This window comes from Mastomys coucha, unplaced genomic scaffold, assembly GCF_008632895.1.
Source record: "Mastomys coucha isolate ucsf_1 unplaced genomic scaffold, UCSF_Mcou_1 pScaffold5, whole genome shotgun sequence".
Lineage (NCBI taxonomy): Eukaryota > Metazoa > Chordata > Mammalia > Rodentia > Muridae > Mastomys > Mastomys coucha.
The window spans coordinates 40,431,393-40,451,021 of NW_022196911.1; the positions used below are offsets into that span (position 1 = coordinate 40,431,393).

The window sequence follows — 19,629 nt, forward strand, 5'->3', positions numbered from 1 at the left end:
CTCTAAACTTGAAGTCCCAGCTGCATCTTAAGGATGAGTATTTGGGAAAAAAGCTATTTACCTCACCTTTTACATCCAGAGGCAACATCAGAGCTTCTTCCCTAAGGATCATGGGAGTTCTGAAATGATCCAGGGAGGAGTTTAGCAGCTGGTACAGCTGTAGCTGCTCAGCAAGTTACAAGCATATAATTATTATAGATGCCTGCTGCCCCATTTGGAAAAGAACTAACCAAAGACACCTGCAAGGTACCACAATACCATCCAGCTTAGCCTTTTACCCTTCCTCATTAAAAATATTCATGTTAAGTTCAAACTTTAGAAGAAAGCCCAGCGACACAGAAAGACCACAAACATGCATGTGAAGGGCTTGGTACAGAGCAAAGAGACCCACCCTTTTGGTTTTACTTCTGTGGCTCAGATTTCAGATCTTGGAGACAACTATTAGGCAAGATTGTACATAAAGAGTGTTCTAGGTATAGTTGTCTAGGATTCAGTCACAAAGAATGAAAAATGGCAGATGGAATTACTAGGTTCTCACCTGGGTTCACAGGCAGCAGAACTCTGGTGGCAAATGGCATCAGAAAAAATACAAACACACACACACACACACACACACACACACACAGGGAGAGAGAGACAGAGACAAAGAGAGACAGAGAGGGATACAGAGAGAAGTGTATATGAACATACACACATACATTATATACATACATGTATATGTATTTGTATATGTATATGTATACATATATACCTACACCTATACCTATACCACCATGAACAGCAGAGAGGCTGACTTAGTAAAGTGATTAGAACAATAGAAGAGAAGTAAGAAAATGCCAGATAGGCCCATACCTGCTCAGGTAGATGAACTTAAATGAATATGGAGAACTCATTGAGCACTTAACCCATTAGGAGAACTGAAGATGCCAAGAGGAAATATTTATAGGCCTCTTTGAACATAGTCTATAAAACAGGAGGTTGATTTAAACATAAATTATCTACCACATCCTGCTTTAACCTCTCAATCTTTCTCTACATGTCTGAAAGGCAGCTTATTAAAGCAAAGTGGGTATTTAAGTACTCTACATACACAGGTCAGTTTATAACCATCTAGAGAAGTAGAAGCCAATACAGGGATCCTTTTTCTGAGAGGAAAAGAAAAAAGAGTTTTTTTTTTTTTTTTTTTTTTTTTTAGTTTGAAAAATATGACTTAAATATTGTAAAGTATGTGATGGTTTGGTGGGCCCAGGGAGTGACACTATTTGGAGGTGTGACCTTATTGGAGGAAATGTGTCACTATGGGGGGTGTGGACTCTCAGACCCTTATCCTAGCTGCCTGGAAGCCAGCCTTCTTCTGGTGGCCTTCAGATGAAGATGTAGAACTCTTGGCTCCTCCTGCATCATGCCTGCCTGGATGATACCATGCTCCCACCTTGCTGATACTGAACTGAACCTCTAGACTAGTAAGCCAGCCTCAATTAAATATTGTCCTTCTAAGAGTTGCTTTGGTCATGGTATCTGTTCACAGCAATAAAACCCTAACTAAGACTATATGTCTATATCTCAAATATGCTTTCTGGACTGGCCTTATCTCTGTAGATAAATCTTCTCAGATGGTATCAAGATGACAGAATATATTAAAGCTGTATCATGTTACCAGAAGTCTCTGGAAAGACCAATTGCCTCTCTTTAGGTTACTCTAGGACATAGAGTTAGATTCTTTTTATAGTAGTTTGAATTGCATGGGTTCCAAAAGCCCCATCTCTGTGGCTTGAAGACTGTCACATGCTGAATGACTGGCAGCTTGTGACACTGGCCTACCCCGAGATATATTTCACAGACTCACCTAATAGACTGAATGTAACAGCACTGATCCCTTAAATAAAATCAAGGTGACTTTATTGGGAAAGTGGATCATATGCTGGTCAGGCTTCAACAACATATGTCCTCTGCAACATCTTAAATGTAACAAATGTGCTTTTTTTATTTTTTAAGCCGGCTGAATGCATGTTGTTCTGATTATATGGTCAATTATGCCTCAGTCAGTATATGGTTTCATTTGTTAGCTCCTCTGTGTGTATTTCTCTGTATTCTTCTTGTGTGTATAATCTGGTACATGCTTGCCACACACACACACACACACACACACACACACAGCATCTTAAAGGTCATGGAGAATTAGATGACAAATATCAGTGGAAAACATGAACAGCTTTCATCATTGTTTAATTTACTGAAAGAAAAGCTCCACCTCAGATTCCTCCTGTCTCCTGCCAACAGCGACAACAGAGCCATTAGACATCCTAGGAAAACATTGCCGAGACCTTCTGCAGCTGTCACAGGAGTGGGACTGAGGCACCTCAAGGAATTTAATCACCAGGAAAATATTCTCTGAATCTTTTTAGATTCCCTCCAAGAAGAGGCTTTGTGTTTGCTCATTTCTGAGTTCCCATTACCCAACATGATAGTTACATAATGGGTATGAGATAAATATTTATTGAATGAATGCATGAATGCATGAATGAATCACTTCATTTTGAGAATGAGGCTTTCGTCAGGAACAGATTTTCTCAATTACTTAATTTGTCAAACTATTTTATGGAACAGTATGACTATTTAACATATATATATATATACATATATATATATGTACACATATATTAGAAACTTATATTGGATTTTACCCATTATAGTTGCTTACAATAGAATCAGCCTTTTTACATATACCAAGGCACAATGGCCAAAAAGTAGTTGAATATTTTCATTCACAAACTGAATTTCTAGGATCTCTATATGCCAAAATGACCAGTACTATTGAACATTCCTGGGGTGAAGAAAGGCAAAAAGTGGCTAAGGCCAAATTAATGGGTCTGATATATTTTGACCTTAACCAGCTATTTCTTGTGTAATAGATTTAGAATTAAAATAAATTAATTAACACCTTTCAGACCACATATATAGATATGTCAATGAATTGAGAGTATCACAGAAAATTTAACTCATTTTCCAAAATATCAAGAAGGGCTTATTTTCCTTGAAATTTTAGAGGGAGAAAACTGAACTCAATATGTTAACATGTGCTACCCACAACCAGAGAGTTTCCCATTATCTTAAAAAAAACTGCAAAAGGAAAAACAAGAAAACATTAAAAATTCTTCTCAAAATTATGAATATTTATTTTTAAAAGGAAGCCTGGGCCCTAAGTAGTAAAACAACCATCACACTAACAACAGGAGGCTCTCCATTCGTTGGCTACAGTATAACCAACTGTCTTGCAGCTGAGCAGAATAAAGTGACTCCTATCTTACCAAGTTTACAAATGTTTTTGGTTAAAGGTATGGCAGGGCTCTCTTGTTTCTGTTTCCCAATGTCCAGGACTTTGATTACCTTGGATAAATTCAAACAGCTGTGGGTAACAGGAAAAATGGGGACTAGAACCATTAAGGAGCTTCCTCATCAGTGAATCAAAGAACTGCCAGGACTTGAAGGTGACTTCAGCTAAGACTGATGATGGGAAACTCTACACAGTGTCTTCCAATAGGTTTGGGGCCTCCTCATAGCACAGTGGCTCCAACGTATCAGATCAGAATTCAAAGGGGATGATGATGTTTGTCTGTATCCATTGTGAATTATGCAATGACCTCTGTCTCATAAACTGTGGCACAAGATCGCTGTTGAGCTTTACCAACGAAGTCACAAGCCAACCCAGATTCAAGGTTGACAGACCTTCATCTTTTTATGGCAGGAACAGTAAGGAAGTTGCAACCTTGTCCTGATATTTCTATATTATGGCATTAAGGTTTGGAGAAATTAAAAAAAAAAACACACTATTTACTTTTAGTTTTTACATGATTTCTGACTGCCATTCATGTTTTGGGCAGTGAGCCGACTCTGAGAGAAGGCACAGAATGAATAAGACATGTTCTCTTTTCTACTTATAGGAAACATAGTTTAAGAATAGGAAGTTGTAAGTTACTTTCTCTGGCATCTTAGACAAATGACTACCTTTCTCCTGACCAAATAGGTAAAACAAAGTCTTTGGGAGGCCAGTACTGTATGGTAAAAAGTTTCATACTCAAGGGTATATAACCTTCAGTTTAAAAACATGTAGGAGAAACGATTTATACAGAGTTAACATTTTATCGTTATGAGCAAACCTCTGAGAAGTTAAGTGCTTTGTCTGAGATCACACAGCCAGGATGTGGAGAAGCTAGGGCTAGGAAGCTATTGCAGTCCTACTGTTGCAAGATTTGAGCTTTATTCCAGCTGCTCTACTCTCTGGGTATTTGTGCCAAATCCCAATGGCTACAGAGCCCAGTCTCCATCTGACAACCCTTTCAGATCACTGCATATTTCTACGTAATTAATATCAGGATATGTGTGGGTGAATACGTCTTGGCTTGTTGCAGATAATAGATGAATATGGCAGGTACAGGAAGCATCCCTCAGTATCTACCACTGTCATATCCTTACCTCACTCTAAATATGACTAGAAATGTTTTCAGTGTCAAGTCATAGAAATGAACAATAAGACAGACTTAAAAAAATAATCAGAAACTGAGAGAAAGGAAAGACTTTGGGAACACTGGGTTCAGTGTTTCCATAAATAATCCTGGCCCCTTTCACCTCTCTGCTTTGGCATTTGTTTTTGTTTGTTTTAATTTAATATTGAGGCTGGAAGGAAAAGACACGAACAGGATTCAAGACAGACAATGACAACATCCAGGGAGCCATTTTCATTACTTTCTTGTCTTATGAGTACATAAACATTCACTAGAAACTCCCCCATGTTAGATTTTCCAAGAGTGGGGACTTATCCCATTCCGGAACTAATCACAGGCAAGGATGATGGTACTGTCATTAGGTGAGTCAGGCACACACTGGGAGCTGAGATGGTTCAGAACTCCTGAACTAAGTAAGTCAGGTTCCTCTGGAAAGAAGGAAGGCACCTAAGTATCAGGGAGACTAGAGCAGGGTCTGCTACTCCTTTGTGGGCTTGGTGGTACACACTCACCTGGAGAAACATTGCTGGTTTTCTTCCACATTTACTTCATAGAATAGTACATTTCTCCCATTGATCTTCTGAAAAACAGAGAGAGGCAGATTCCTAAGATGGTAAAATTCATCCCAAATGTAGAAGTAAATTGTTAAATATGGCGAAGAAAAGCTGATTTTTACAAGTGAATAATACTTATAGACAAGAACAGGCAAAGGGATGCCAGCATTCTCAGACTGTATTTCACAGAATATTGATTGTATTTGTCTGTGCATGGAGGGAATTGGGTAGATGGAAGTGAGAAAGAGGGTTTCTGCAGTTTAGAATGCCCCAAAATTGCTACATACTTGTCCTCCATCTTGTGGAGGCTCTGTGTAAGTCAGCATGTTAAAAGCTCAGAAGTCTGCAATGTTTGAAGGTGTTGTTGGTTTCTCTCTGGAACTTGATAGCTGAAGACACTACATACTGAGTCATAGAACATGAAATAATTGATCTTTTCCATCTGTGAACCCTATAATAAAGCTATAATAATGACCTGCCTGACAAGAAAAGCCTACAGATGCTATAGTGACATGAACATCATGGGAAGAACCAATGACTTTCTGATCAGATTTAAGGTCCATTCTACAAGATGAGAACATGCCTATAGTCATTATCAGCCCAAGATCCTATGGATAGACAGATCAAAGGTCCTAGAAAACAACCTATTACTCTCTGCTGAATAGACATAATATTAAAGCACTTCTAATGACTTATAATCATTCCCACAGATTAATGTATCTCATCAAATAAGCTTCTTTTTACAGTAGATGGTGATTAACAAAGACCCACAATCAAGATGCAAAGAATGAGAGACAGTAGAAAGTTCAACCCTAAATGAGATACCAGACCCCTATTCTGAAGGCTCAGGGATCATTATGCAAAAGCGGGTGAAAGTGTGTAAGAGCCAGAGTTGGTGAGTGACTAACCACCACCTAGGTTGGACACACCTAGGTTGCTGCACATATAAACTCACAAGAGTTGTAACAGCATACACAAGCCTTGAATAACCTCAAACCAGAAAATCTACCATAGGGAGGGCAATGGGCACAAAATCCCAACTCTAGCTAAGGATCTATTGGCAACCGATAGCTGCTGGAAGGGATAAAGTTGGTTTTAGGGGTGTGGCCCCTTCTTGATAAGTCAACCATGCTCCAGTGGATGCTCTCACACCCATATGGGCAGCACAAACTGGATTCCATCGGTTTAAAGGGTGAACACATATTTGAGTGAATAGGGAAGTAGGGAAGGATATGGCAGGAATTGAGGGAAGAAAATGAATATGATCAAAGTTCATTATATGAAAAAGTCTCAAGGAATTAATTAAAAATAGAATTATAACACCTTCAGTAGATAAAAGTCCAGAAGTCCTACAATAGAACAATCTGCTGTTTAATTCAATGTACCTCCAATTTTTCTTAAGATATATCTAAGCAGAAATATACACCGCTATAGAGCATGCATGCTATTACATTTGGAATATTTGATCATATACCTTGGCTTGTGACACAGGAATTTAAAAGCCTTATGTGAGTGTTCATTTAAAGATGCTGATTATTATAGCTTTAAATTAAATACTATCAAAAAGCTATTTATTCTTGCAGTTCAATTCAATTCAAATAATCTGTACTTAAGTTAACTATAATGTGCAAAATACACAAATATCCACCCATCCATCCATCCATGATCTTAGATTGAAGTCAAATCAGGAAGTAAAGTAGGTCTGGGGATGTGTATGATATCCACTTTGGGCTTTAGGCAACTCAACACTGAAGCAGAACATTTGAAGATGGAAATTCTCACATCCAAAATTTAGGAGATCCCAGCTGAAGTTCAAATCTGAGAATAGGAATTACCAAGAACCTGACTTGAGAGAGGACAGTATCTATAGGTAGAGCTTGTAACAAGGTTTCATTTGTGAAACAACAAATGATGGCATAGCCAACATGTCTAGAGGTGATATGTGACATGTGCAGTCTACTTCCTATAAGACTACCAAGGAACTGAAGCATCTCATTCTTTGGTTCCAGTTGAGGATAGAGGTAGGCAGTGACACTATTTTCTATGTGCCAATATAACCTGGATATGTTGTATGGCAGAGAGTGGAGAAAACCTTTATATATCTCCATTGGCTGTCTCCATGCACATCTAGTTCTAGTTTGCCACTCCAACATTTCTGCTGCCCTCAGATAACTAAGATCATCAGGACCTGCAACATCATGAGGAAGATGTGATCAAAGCTAACTCACCCAGAAACATCCTCTGTGTGGCCATCCTGATTAATTTAATATAAGCAAATAGTCTTAACTAGTCTAACAACAACTTTCTGCATTTGTCTGAGAACATTGGGCCCAAAATACTTATTCTTATCTTTGTACCACTTGACAAGGAAAATAGTTGGGAAACCTGGAAGCTCCTGGTAGTGATCATTTGAATATTAAAAGGTATAACGATGGTACTAAATAGCATGACCAAAGGTCAATTATGAAAGCAGAGAGAAACAAGGACCCCAGCAATTTGGTCTGAGCTGCCAAATCTATTTTCACTTGAAACAAATTCTTTCTCTGAGTGTTTCCAATGTGTAAACTAACATAGTAGTTATTATCTAGGGCAGGTTGAGGCAATTTTTAATAATTTCAACCAAAATTAATTTGAAATATGAAGAGTCCAATTTCTGATGAGGCCAGTTGTGTATTGACTTGATTCTATCAGCTATGGATGAAGAACTCAGGGACAGAGGTTCATGACACGCAAATCCTGGCAGTGCTTGCTTTGGCCTAGGACCAATTACCTTTCAAAATTCTGATAGGCCAATTACAACTCTTCAAGTCTTATTTGCATGACCACGACTGTCCAACAATTTGGTCAGTCTAGATGAAGCCTCTCAAAGCACAAGTGGAAGAAGGAAGCAGAGGCAATTAAGCGTGATTTGTGGAGCTCGGCAGCCAAAGATGGCTATTGACAGGGAGCACATCCTACATGTGCTGATATCAAGTCACTCCCATCCTCGAAGGCCATCTTTGGTGACAAGAGTTTATTTTGTAACAGAGGCCACTTCTAACCAAATAGCAAAGTTTAACAGCAAAGGTAGTAACACCATCCACAACTTGTGCCTTCTACAAAGTAAAAGATAGTGTTCAGAGAGAATTCTAATTGGGCTTTAAAAATATTTAGTGTACCATGGTACTTCCATCCCAGCGAAGATGGCAGCACAAACATAAGTGCTGTTAGTTAGAAGCTTATTTCTGGATAGATCACGGCAGGCCAGCATAGCCCCATGAGGTTTTTATTGGACTTGGGATGTGGGAGGGGGGGAGAGACAAGGAAGAGAAGAAAGAGAAGGAAAAAAGGGTGAGGGGTCAGGGTCTCAGTCTTTTATTCAGGTCGTGACGTAGACGCCAGGTAATGAATGATGGGTACAAGTGAGCCATGCTTTGGGAGTATGTTTGCGGTTGCCATGGCAACAGACGCAAGAGGGTCCTTGTCACCTTGCGATGATGTCATTGATGGATTCAGAGGCTGACTGTAAAGCTGCTTATAATGCCAACACTAACTCCTAGGGTTTCTTGGGAAACTAAAGATGAAGGATAAGAGCAAACCTGGCTCGTGTTTGTGATGTGTAAAAAAAAAGTTTTATTTGAACAGAGCCACACCTGTAGCAGACTGCTTTAATCCCTCTGCTCAGGAGGCTGGGACAAGAGGATTGGGATTAGATTTTATTTCCCTGAAAGAATCAGTCAAGATCTTAAGAACCCAGCCAAGCCCATTACCACATGTATGTGATCATGGTAGCTTCCACCACTCAACAGGAGCACTAAGCGGTAAGGGAACTGGAAGGCCCGGAAAACCTTAATTATCATCAGGACTTCGCAGAAAGCTTTTGAGTCCCCACTCTCAGACTGCTGATTCCCTGGAGGTAGAACTACATGATTTTCATCTCTATATAATAACTTTATGTGTTGAATAGTTGTGTCAATCCCTGGATTACTGTACTTGTTGCTTTATGTCCTAAGCGATTGTAGATTTTAAATTCTTGTCTTAATTTTCAGGGATCTCAGAGAGGTAAGGTAATTTTCTTGAGGACACACAGTAAGTCCAAAATCTGAGAATCGGCCCCAGATTTAGCTATCTGACTCAAAGCTCTTGCTTATAATCAGTTTGATTCTATATTTTCCCTCTGCACATGTCTTAAAATATACTTAATATTTCACGTTGAGCAGAAATGGAATCAGAGTGCTATTTAGAATCACTTTTAAAATCCTTTGTTTTTATTGGAATCCCAGCACATCATTGACCTTTCTAGGAGACAGTCTTCTAGTTGAATGGACATGAAGGGCTCAGGGAAAACCAACAAGAAGGAAGATTGTTCCATCCAAGGTCGTGTGTTCGGTTTCAGCCTTCCATGAGAAGCAGAGACAGGCCAATGAAGGGGACCAGAAGAAAGGACCAAAGAGAGATACCACTACTCGGATGACATAGTCAACTTGAGAGAAAGAAAGCAAGTAAGCCCACCATCATGCTGGGGGAGGGGAGTCATTTCCATTTTTGTGTTTTATCATGGCTGAGATGACCCAGCAGAAGCCTTCTCCTGCCCAAGTTACAATGCAGAGGAAAGGGTGTGTTGTGTACCTAATGACTGGTTAGAAGCAGTGAAGCTGTTACCTTTGGACATCTGGCACAGACACAACAGGAGAGTGTGGCTCTCCATTGGGCTCTAGTGTACCTCTCTGCCTGCTTTTCATCTCATAGGCAACACTGTTGCCTCTGCTAATTGTAAGTCACCAAGTCTGACCCAAATCCTGCAAACAACACCAAGGTTGATGTTGCCATGGAGAAGAGCAGAGACTGTGGGAATATGGCTTGCTTGCTACTATAGAATATTTTTCTTGGGGAATGAATGATGCTTTGGACTGAAGGCCCACAAACATACTAATGGAAATTCTTAGTGGAAGCCACCATTCAATGTGCTCCACAGTCCTGTTTTCAGAAAAAGACCTGCCATGCCAGAAGCCAGAACTGTTCTGTGTTAGAAAGTATACTGGGCCATATTGGCAATAAAGAGTCATAGCTGCTTCCTGGGTTAGGTTCTCAGAGGCAGCAAGGAAGGGGAATTACAGAAATGATGACTCTGGGTATCACAGTATCCCTGTCACTATCTGCTTTAAAACTCAGCAGCATGTGGATAGTTCAAATCATGTTTTCATATCCATTGGCAGAAGTCAGTGCCTATGGCTGTAAAGATTTGGTCTGAAGCATAGCTTATTTAGAAACAAATGCCAAGTTTGCCTTTTAGATACTATCAAAGAAGACTATGTAAATGTTTTCTTTCTTGTCTTTTCTTTATTTTTCTTCTTTTTGGAAAAGTTAAAGTTTTTTTCTACTGAGACAAAAGCTTCAGAAATTTCGGTTAAAGTCATTGCAATGAAATTTCTTCCATTTTCTGTAGCTCTTTCCTAGTAAGTTCAAAAAGTCATGACTGCTCTTTTCAGATGGCCCACAGCATTCATTCATTTTGTTATTACATCTATGTATCTATCATCTATCTATCTATCTATCTATCTATCTATCTATCTATCTATCTATCTATCTATCAAAAGGGCATGCATGTGTACACATGTAGAAGCAAATGGACAAACTTACAGAAGTCTATTTTCTTCTTCTGTGTGGTCCCAAGAATCAAACTCAGGTCATTTGGCTTAGTAGTAAGAGTTTTTCATTCTGAGCCATCATATAGGCCCAGCCTTCATTCTTACACCTCAACTTTGAAAGTGCTATCCATGGCTCATTTACACCAGGAACAGTTTTGGAGATTGTGGTACCAAGGCAAATCCCTGGGCTGTACCTTAGATGCCATGAATCAGGATAACTGGAATCAGGCACCAGTATTTTAAGACCCTCACAGGATCCCTCTATTCATTGAAGTTTGAGACTAGTGGGTAGTAGTGTATCTAGTTGGACAAAAGATCTTGGCTTGCTCTTAAAAGGTCAATGGATGTTGCAGTTGGATATCTAAGTTATGGCCTGCACAGAAGCCCCTGGTCCAAGGGGGTAGAAGAGAAAATCAAAATGCTCAGAAGAGGGGACCATTTTCTAATTTGTAGAAATGTCTCCCTGTTTGTGCACTGTTTCTCCACAAGTTCACATCTGTCTGGAAGGAGCCGCTTTTTTCTAATTTACAGAAGGGCACCCTTGAGGCTGAACGTACCTTACTTTAGGGTTCTAATTTGCAGAGCCTGTGGAGTAAGCATGGTGTGGTGAGCTCCCCCTACATCCCACACCCCAGTGCCTCACACTAGGACAATTCAGTATTTGTAGACTCAAACTGTAAATGCTAATACCATATTAATACTAGAGAAATAAGACAGTTTTATCACTCATGTGACAATAACTGCCTTCATTGCTTTCCTTCCTCAAGCCTAGCAAAATCACCACAATTTTCCACTGCAGACCACAAATTGAACATGCAGTCTGTGTGGGGGGCAGGATGAATCCTTGCTCTGCCTTCCTGGTAGAAATAAAACTCTTTGGCAGTAATTCCTAGATTGTTTTCTTTGGAAATTGCATTCATGTGATTTTCAAGATGTTTCCCGTGCTTTGTTGAAATTTGATCCCTTTAACAAGAAACACATAACTCAATTCATGTTCACATTCTCAGGGTTGTTTAAGAATAATTCTGAGATGTCCATGTGTGCTAGAAAAACAATCCAGGCTTCCTTAAGAATGGAAAGACAATTTGTCTCTCTGAGGTAATCTGAGTTTGCTCGAGAGATGGCCCCAAGTCTTTCCTTGGAAAACAGTAGACAGGTTTCATCAGCTTTACCCCGAAAGCCACTCTTGGAGGTGATTTATCATCTGCTAAGGATGCCATGAACTTCTATAAACGTGTCAATGTCTCATACACCTAACAAGAGTGAGACGTGGGCTGAATTCTGAGATATCGTAGTAGTGTTTGTCTAAAACACAAGTTTCTTAAGAGCTCTTTGCTGGCTAAACTTGCGTTCACTTATACCTTCCCTTTTCCTAAATCCTCTGAGCTACAGCTAAATCAAACAAATCCTCACAAATGTTCCTTTCATTCAACTCCCTTAACACAGACATGAAATTCCCTGAGCATTTATGAACACCAGTACAACAAAGACAAGAGTACAAGATGAAGAGGGGAGGACATGCCTTCCCCTCTTTTGGCTGCATCTCTGCTGTGGCTTAGCACAGTAGACGATGCCAGTTTTTCTCCAGTGCTTACAGAGAAGAGTCTCTCTCTGGTCCTTTCTTAGCTAAGCCTCTCAGCTGAGTGATCAGTACCCACTGGCCAGTGAGTATGCAGGGGTGTCTCAGAAGCTGGAGCTGGGATCTCTAGGTCATTAGCACACAGGCTACATTTGTTCATCGACTCTCACTCTTATTTCTCACTTTTCACATATAAGCATCCATTGGTCCTTATTTTATGCAATGAGTGAAACAGTGCTTACCTCTGTTGAAGGGAAAGACATAGGCTTGGTGTTCTTTACCTTGGGACCAAATTCCCAGATGAAAGGAGATGGTCAAGGATGTTGTCCCTGTACTCTTATGAGGTGAGAGTAAGCAGATCCTAGAGAATACTAGCTGGAAGAAATATGTATCCAGTATCCTTTCCTAAGGATCTATGAACAAAACTGAGTTTTGGTGTCATATTTTTAACCTGCTATAGTCTAGTTTTTAGAAGTTCCATTTTATTCTTTCCTATTTCCTTATTTACTCTTTCTTTCTTTCTTTCTTCCTTCCTTCCTTCCTTCCTTCCTTCCTTCCTTTCCTTCTTTTTCTCTCTCTTTCTTTCTTTCTTTTCTCTCTCCCTTCCTTCCTTCTGTCCCTTCTTCCTCCCTCCCTCCCTTCCTTCCTTCCTTTCTTCCTTCCTTCCTTTCCCTTTCTTTGCTTTTGGAGGGGTAGATAGAGGGCTGAATGTGCCCATACATCCACTTATAGAGGCTAGAGATCAACCTCAAGGGCCTCCATCTATTATTCTCCATCTCTTTCCTTTCAGAACAAGTTCATCATTGGACCTGATTTGTCTAGACTAGCTAGCCAGTGAGCTCCTAGATAGTTCCCCATCTAGGTATCTTAGTATTGGTACTAAAGGCATTCACTATCATATTGGCTTCTGTTTTGCACCATTTTGACAAATCCTCCTTCAGCCTTATTTAAATCCCTTTTAAGGATGGAGAACCTGATCTTGTGTGGTACTTGCCACTGTTAAAATGTCTTCCCCAGAGCATAGCAAAATTTTTAACTGCTATCTCCAGCTACTGGTGCCAATTTTGACTTGGAAAGTACACACACTTTTGCATATGGTGTGATGGTTGGATGTGGGACTGTGAAAGGCAGCCTGTTTTCTGGTTGAACTATATTTAAACCTCGGAGACCCAGCAGATGTTCCTGCAAGGGACAGAAGGTGTTTGCCATGCTCCCAGACACTAGGCTCCTGACAGAAGGCCTCCGCTCTCCATAATTCTCTGGCCATTAGTTACATAGGGCAAGGCCCCAAGCCCCTCCACAGGTAGAGGATGTGACTACAGATTACATATCCTCAATACAGATCTCCATTTTAACGAGGCACCTAAAGGCCTAGTTGTCTGAGCCCTGGGCTGGACACAGGCCACTCATTTTAACCCATAGTTGGATGTAAATTGATTTACAGAAAATGTATGTTAGAGAGCCTGAATAAAGATTATTGAGAGAAAGATGATGTGAGAGCCTATATGAATTCTGGTCACACCCTCAATTTCCAAATAGCTCACTATGTGTACCCCTTCACAAAGCCAACTCTCTGACCTTTCACCTAGAAAATAATCATAACATCATGGAGATGAAATAAGACAAAGTGCACATAATTTTTGGCTGAGTCCTTGGCATAGAGTTTAAATTCAATATATGTTATTATTTTATTTTAGCACTGTGTTTGGAAGTATAATGAAACAATATATTCTCTAAGCATCAAATCATTCTGAAATGATCATTCTCCATTTGACCAGAGCCTTGTCTATGATGTCTATAACAGAGGAGTGCTCATACTGAGTTTTCTTTATCCACAGCCTTGAAGTTGATTTGAGCAAGCAGGAGCACTATGCTTCACAGACCACCAGTGCCTGGGATGGGTGCCCTTCCATTTGCTATTCAAGCATTAAGTTGAAGGCTTTTCACCTCAGCAAATGAGACAGTGATGAGTGAAGAGAAATCTGTCTGTGTAGTTTACAGGAATGAAATATGGAAGCTGACATTTTTTTTTTACTTTCATAATCTCTGCAAATGAGTCAAATCCATAGTCAGAGATGTGTTACTCTGCATCAGTTCTCACCTTGTAGGACTGGTATCAAGTTCAGAGAGAAATCGAACAGGAGCTAGAGTGTCTGGAATTCCATGGGATGCACTTGTTGCTTCCACTCTTAGGTGATCCAAGAATCACCATAGGGTGTAAGACTGCCTTTTACATTGGCATGGATGGCATTGATTCCCAGGCAGCTGATGTCCTCACAATAAAGATGACCAACAGAGGAGAAAATCAATATTCTCCAGGGATGATTTCTTGTATGTATGTATACATATGTACATGCATACACATATGTTGAAGTATATATTCAGCACTAAATGGACTCCAGCAGGCAGTTTGGGTATGAATACTTACATGTATGTATACATGTAACAACAATCAAAGAAAAAGAGGAAAATAAAAAGCACATGAAGTTGTTGGTAGGGAGAAGCAGTGGGCAAAAAGGGGGAAGAATTAGAGGGGAGAGAATGGGCGATTGGACTTGATTAAAACACATTATATGTATGTATGAAATTCTTAAGCAACATAAGAGTACTAAGACATGGTCAGGTAAAATCTGTTTCAGCCAACTAATATTACACTCTGCCCTGCACTGTATACTATGTTATGAATCTTTCAGGCAGCATATCACACTGGGATTTGCTAAGCATGTCCAACATAAGAGTTTATTCAAAAGGTGATTTCAAGTTTTCCATTTTCCTCTCAAACCAGAGTCCCTCCCAAGTACAGGAACTTTCGAGTCAAGTCTGAACCTTGTATAATTCATTTGCCTCTCTAATACCGATGATTGCCCAACACTTATCATATACATTACCAGAATCCTCTGGTGTTAATTTTCTACTTGAATATGCAATGATTCAAGATGGGGTAGAAAAATGGCAAATGACCTTACTGGTCATTTTCTGAGCATGGGCAATGGTAAGACACCATCTTTGACTAGTCAAACATTTACTAAGCTCCTATTCCATGTGTGGCAAGTGTTATGAGAGGCTGGAAAGTGCCCAGGAACACCAAGAGTGAAGGATACAGCTATGACCATGGACACCTGGGAAGGAACTATAAAAAGGGTGACATTTGAAGTATGTCATTCACAAGAGTCTATACTTACAAGAATGTATCTTAATTTGCCTCCTTTTGCTATGATAAAACACCATGACCAAAGTCTTATAGACAGAAGGATTTGTTTGACGCTGTGGTTCCAAAGGGATAAGAATCCATCACCATGAGAGCTAAGAAGCCTAGTAGCAGGCAGGCATGCCAACTGGAGCAGCAACTGAGAACTCACATCTTGAACTGCAAGAAGGAAACAGAGAGAAAAAGACAAGAGAGAGAGAGAGAGAGAGAGAGAGAGAGAGAGAGAGAGAGAAAGGAAGAGAGAACTCACAGTGAGGCAAGCTTTAAACTCACACAGTTTGACACAGTGATACTTTTCCTCTAGCACGACCACACCTCCTAAACCTCCCAAAGGCATCACCAACTGGGGATCAACTATTCAAATGCTGGAGACCATAGGGGATATCTTATTCAAACCACTGTAGTGTGTAACCACAGAAAAATATCCAGATACGAATGCTGAGTGAAAATGAATGCATAGCATGCTCTGAGTTTCATTACAAAAGCACAAAAATGTAACTGTACTATGGACACTCTTCACTCTGTTCTATTTGTGTCCCCTTTAGTCCCACTTGATGAATGATCCCAATTACTATGTGGATTTTGTTAAGAATTAAAAGGATGGAGAAGAAGGGGAGGAAATCACCTAAACATGCAACTAGTTACTCAATTATGAGCAGTTGTATTTGTTGGCCTCTTTGTATTTTGTTATTGCTTCTAATATACCATACCCTCCAAAATATATTTTTAATGCGATTTTTCAATAATAATTCTCTCTATAGCTGGTTATTTCATTTTTTTTTGAACAAGTAAAATCATCTTTTAAAAGGGGAAAACATGGTCCTTTTTAGCAAATGATACTGGTAAAAATGGAGACCCATGTGTATAAAAACTAATTTTATACCTTATATGAAAATTAACTCAAAATGAAAGCAATATCTAAACATAAGAGTTTAAACTCTAAAAAACACTTGGGAAAAATGAAGAAATAATAATATTTCTGAAATTGGAGCTGGCAATGATTTCTTGAACATGAAGCCAACTCTAACACAACCCCCAAAAGAAATAAAACATGATAAATTAGATTCAATCAACAATTTAAAACACTGTGGGTCAATGTAAAGAGAAAAAGAAATTCACAAAATGAAATAAAATATTTTCAGACCACACATTTCAAAGTCAATTATTATTGAAAATGTAGAAAGATTTTCTGGAATTCAGCAATGACAGAGAAAGAGCAAATCAAGCAACACATGGGTAAAGGTAGTACATAGATTTAAAGCATGGAGAGTTTGCATGATAGAATATTATTCAGTCACGAAAAGAAAGTGTTTGACATGCTGCTACAGGTAAACTTTAAAACCATTGTGCCATGTAAAATAAACAAAACACACTAGGACAAGTATTATATGAGTCTACCTCCATGCAGCCTCTTAGAAACTCATATACATGTAAAGTTTAATAGAGGTTGATGGGGGAAAAAAAAGAGGTAAAAAGAACTGTTCAATGAGGAGGGAAGTTTATATTTGGAATGATTTTAAAATGATTTAAAGAAATAGGTATTGCTCATGGAGAGAAAGAGAGTGGATGAAGAGGAGGGGGAAAATAAGAGGAAAAGAAAGATGAAGACAAGAGGAAGAAAGGAGGGAACAGGAAGAAGAAAAGAAATAGACACTCCTAGAGGAAAAGGGGGGTATGTCAGGCAGTGGAATGAGAACATACAAAAGCATGGGGTGAATGTCCTGTGTTTATGGAGTCCAGCAAAGCTGGATTATGAAGAGGGACTGTGGCAAATACCTGACTGAGCAGCACCTCAAAAGACAGCCAAGAACAGGAGTGGGTTAGAATTGTGCAAGCTTATATCTGCATGACATGTTTTATTGAAAATCTCTTGATTTCTTAATGTTAGTGTTGGAATAAAATAGAGAGGGTCAAAAGTAAAAGAATAAATAAATGCTATAGAGATGGTCCAGGGATGCTTGGACTCCTGAGATTCTCTGCTTCACTTAGTTTACAACGGTTTGGATTGTTTCTTGTGAGAGACTTTTGACTATGTCAATGAGATTCATGGTCCAAAGAAGAAGTCTGGCTTGCTCCAAAGCTTATATTTTTTTTCTTCAGACAATCAGGAGAAGTTAGGAAACATATCCCAGGTGCCTTACACCAGACCATCAGCAGATGAACTCACTCCACTACTGGCATATTATTCCTATGCTTTAGCAGCCTTCCCTCTGGCATCAGTGTCTGGGGTAAAGCATGATGACCTCATTTAAAGCTTAGTAATAAAAGTCTGTTGGTACAGCTGAGCATGGGGGCAAGGCTCTTAGTTTCCTGTTCCATGTCACAATTGCTGTTACTCCTAAGAGTTCACTGCTCATCTGTACACAGCCCAGGCTAAACATGAGCTTTGGGTTGGCCAGCAATCCTCATTCTACACAGATGCACTTTAACATCGTAGAGTCCTTAGAATGGCATGGTAGACTCAAGGCACACACGTTGGTCTGTCTGAAGAGACAGCTGTGTGCCAATACTGAGGTTTCCAGTTTCATGATTCAGCACCTACTGGGAACAGAGCTTATGAGACACACACCAATAAATAACAAGGTTATCGGCCTCAGGATATTTACAAAGTGAGAGACAAGAGGAACATTCCCCATTGACTCGGAGCAGAGGACTCATCATCACACAGGGCTCATGGATGAATTGTTACATAGAACTCCAGGAGAGGGAGCACTCTGTTCCAGGTGGAAGAACTCCACTGATAGAAGACTGAGAAGATGGATACAGATTCAACAGGAATTGTGTCAACAGGAATTGGCTAAGGAAGAAATATCTTCAAAAAAATGCATGGAAGCAAAGAAGCTGTGACAACAGGGCAATTAAAGGATTTTAATTTAAATTGCTTAAAATTAAATTTAAACTACTTCATCAGTTACACTAGCCATACCACTCACTCATGTGACTTATCCCCATATGACTAATAGCTACTGTTCTTCACAACAAAGATAAAGAATTGAATGCTCTGTTGGATATCAAGGGTCTATTGGGGCACAGTAGTTTGAGCTAAGAATTCCTTATATGAATATTTCATAAGAAAGGTCACAATAATTTCAAACTTTTGAGATCCATTTTCATAGAGTGGGTGATGAACACAATATCATGCCACATCTGGGTCAGATCAGTGGCTCAAGTGTGTGATTTCTCTGTACCATCAATCCAGACTGATTATATGATGGTGTAGAAGCATTAGCTCAGGAGCTTAACACAGCCAAGGATGGTTCCTTGTATTTGATAAGGGTCCATATGGCCCCTGACTCAGAGACCCAAGATAATGAAAGCAGCATCTTCCTCAATTGCCAAGAGGGATAAAACAGAGAACTGGTGTTGAGTGCACCAGGAATTAGATATAGAAGTGACATGCAGCCATTTGGTTCACATTTTGTTCCCAAATTGAGTCACACAGCTACCATTCAGAGGAAGGGAGAACACAATCTTACCATGTGATCAGAAATAGAGGAGGCAGGATTCATAGAGGTATCCCTAAGGACTGCCACATAAGTTAACAAATCAATTCACCAGCAGGATAAGATGTCTGAGCAGAACAATTGACTGTTTTCAATAACTTTTAAGTGGTTAAAAAGCAAAAGCTAGCCAAAGAGATTGACAGAAGCTAGAGTAATGAGAGGCCATACTCCACAGCCAGGGATTTCTTGGGAATAAGGACCACTCCTTTCCTTAATGTTTCTACAACCTCATTTATAATGCAGGACAATGAGAAACCAGTAACCACCACAGAGCTTTCTTCCAAGCATTGTGCCTTGTGTGCCTGCCCATTGCAGTGATAGCTCCAAACTTTTCATACAAGGAGCCTAAAGATATACATAAAAACATGAATTTAATAGAGACATGAGTGAGGTAACCCAATCACAAAAGAACAAACATGGTATGCACTCTCTGATAAGTGGTTATTAGCCCAGAAGTTTGGAATACAGGAAGAACAACCCACAAACCACAAGGAACTCAAGAAGAAGGAAGACCAAATGGTGGACAGTGCACTCCTTCTTAAAAGGGGGAACCAAATATCCATGCAAGGAGTTGCAGAGATTAACTGAGGAGCAGAGACTGAAGGAAAGGCAAGCCAGCCTAAATATAGCTATCTCCTGAGAGGCTCTGACAGTAC

General features: G+C 39.6%; 1 long non-coding RNA gene across 1 annotated transcript; it reads left to right on the forward strand.

Annotated features, from left to right (window-relative positions):
- The first annotated feature begins 1,365 nt into the window (after nucleotides 1–1,365).
- On the forward strand, nucleotides 1,366–14,546 carry LOC116078822. The gene is made up of 3 exons (XR_004113645.1): nucleotides 1,366–1,463; nucleotides 9,319–9,537; nucleotides 14,101–14,546. It is a non-coding gene; the product is annotated as an uncharacterized LOC116078822 (long non-coding RNA).
- Nucleotides 14,547–19,629: the final 5,083 nt, after the last annotated feature.